The 2,472-nt window shown below is 36.7% G+C and overlaps 1 long non-coding RNA gene across 1 annotated transcript; it reads left to right on the top strand.

Moving 5' to 3' along the window:
• The first annotated feature begins 92 nt into the window (after nt 1-92).
• LOC106923506 (uncharacterized) lies at nt 93-1,807 on the top strand. The gene is made up of 3 exons (XR_015762539.1): nt 93-131; nt 675-724; nt 1,646-1,807. It is a non-coding gene; the product is annotated as an uncharacterized LOC106923506 (long non-coding RNA).
• Nucleotides 1,808-2,472: the final 665 nt, after the last annotated feature.

Below are 2,472 nucleotides of genomic sequence, written 5' to 3'. Positions count from 1 at the left end.
AAAATGGGCAGTCACGTGAACAGCAGTCTGGCTCCGTGATTGGTCAGGACGGGCTGTGTTATAAAACCTGCGCAGTAAAGTTTCGTAACCGCGGAAGAGACGTAATGAAGTTGATAAAGTGAGTGTGCCAGGTATTATATTCCTTTTCGAACCTCAACATTTCTTAAATGTACTTCAATTGTTATGTAAACATGAAATATCACTCATTTTAAACTCACCATTGTTGAAATACTGCAGTTATTTCTTGAAATCCCATTCATAAGTCGTTTTGCAATATGATTTTGTAACACCCTCCTAATTTATTTATTTTTTAAATATATGTAAATTTCCCATTGCGTAACGTACCTCATCCTCCATTCTTTCTTTCAACAAATCTTCCACAAAATCCTTCAAATTTACCTGCAGTAGCTCTCAAGAATATCCACATCCCTGAATTTCATAACATTTTACAAATTTAAGGAAAACATGTACATCTGTTAGACAGAAAAATAAAAGCAAAGTGTGAAAAAAACATGGTTGTATAACAGTGCTCGCATAAACTATTGCTTTATTGAAATAGCTGTTGATTCAAATTCAGCATCCAGTCTTCTTGCTGGGGTTTATTTATAATCTGCATCTTAAGTTATTTGCCAACGTTACCTTTCTAATTCTTTCTATATCTTTTGCCCGTATAGCTCTGCGGATTTTCAATAGATCAGGACTCTGGCTATCCTTCTTCTGACTGGTAATTTTGTACATTTGGCTCATTTTTAGCTCATTTTAAACCACAGCTTGATCTAAAGGACGCAGATGTGGAAAATTTTAGAAAATCCAACTAGAACAGCTGAATTTTATTTCCAGGTTATCAGATTTGCTTAAATTGAAGAAGTATGAAATTCCGGAAATAAATCAAAAGGTGCTCCAGCAAAGTATTACTTAAAGAATGTGAATGAAAATATATCCCATTGTACCTTTTTATTGATTTATTTATTTACTTATTTATTCATCAGATTTTTCCCTTAACAGATTTGTTCGTTTATCAGATACAAATTTGTGATGAACGTAAGGTGACGTTATATGTGACAAAAGATTTTAAGAGTTTCTAAATGATTTACAGCGGTCTTATATTTTACATCACAAAACCCCTTTCTACCTGAATTTATCTCTTTTTCTAAACATTGTCACTGATTCTAAAGTAAGAGTCTTTTGAATATACATGTAGTAATTTAGTATGAAATTATAACTGAGCATAGCTCTGACTACATGGCAGTTAAGTGCTTCTAATATAATCTTGTGGTTTTGGGATGAATTTCTTACAACAATCTGCAAGGGATTGACAGGGGAATGTATTATGCAACTTTGAGATAATTCATCAATGAAATGTTGAGTAATTGGTGAACAGACAGTTTGAAAGTGTCAGGTTACCAGTTGGATAAAAGAAAGAAAGGCAACTTCTTTTCCATCATGTTGCGATGCTGCATAACAGTGTTCTCTTTGACCATCCTCATATTTTGGGATATAAATTTTTGTGTGAGATACCGCTGCCACCTAGGACATGAAGAGAGAAATAATATAGCAAAAACAACTCTTAAAATTAGGCTGTGCATTTGTTTCCAGCTTCATTTTCTCTGACGTCTCTAATGTGCTTTAAATCCCAAATTATCAGGTTTCTGGAACATCCTTCTTTTCCACATGCAAATAAAGCTGAGACTGAAGTAAATGTACCCAGGAAATCTGACTGGAATAATTTATTCAAATCAATTTCTTTGTTATATTCAAATACACACACACACACACACACACACACACACACACACACACACACACACACACATATATATATAAAAAAAATTCCCTTCTCACCCTCCGCGGGTGGTCTCTTTCATCCTCTGAGCTCGGGTCCTCTACCAGAGGCCTGGGAGCTTGAGGGTTCTGCGCAGTATCTTGGCTGTGCCTAGAATATATATATATATATATATATATATATATATATATATATATAATATATATATATAGGGCAGTGAGTTATATATATAACTCACTGCCCTCCATGAGCGACTGGCAGCTCAACTGAACCAGCTGCTACAGAATGGGACTCACCCTGAATGGTTAACTGAAGGGCGCACAATCCTGATCCAGAAGGATCCCTCAAAGGGTTCAGTCCCATCCAACTATCGGCCAATAACCTGTCTCTCTACAACATGGAAGCTCATGTCAGGCATCATAGCGGCTAAGATAAGCGGACACATGGATAAATACATGAGCACGGCACAGAAGGGCATCGGCATAAATAGTAGAGGAGCCAAACACCAACTCCTTGTAGACCACACAGTCGCCCGAGACTGCAAAACCCGACACTTCTTGATTGATTACAAGAAAGCCTATGACTCAATGCCACACACCTGGATCATTGAATGCTTAGAGATGTACAACATCAATAGGACTCTAAGAGCCTTCATTGCAAACTCGATGGGGCTGTGGAAAACCACCCTT

Source organism: Poecilia mexicana, unplaced genomic scaffold (assembly GCF_051168715.1).
Source record: "Poecilia mexicana isolate PSO_F unplaced genomic scaffold, ASM5116871v1 scaffold_1, whole genome shotgun sequence".
Taxonomy (NCBI): Eukaryota; Metazoa; Chordata; class Actinopteri; order Cyprinodontiformes; family Poeciliidae; genus Poecilia; species Poecilia mexicana.
The sequence above is the reverse complement of the archived record's forward strand: the minus strand, read 5'-3'. Positions and strand labels throughout refer to the sequence as shown.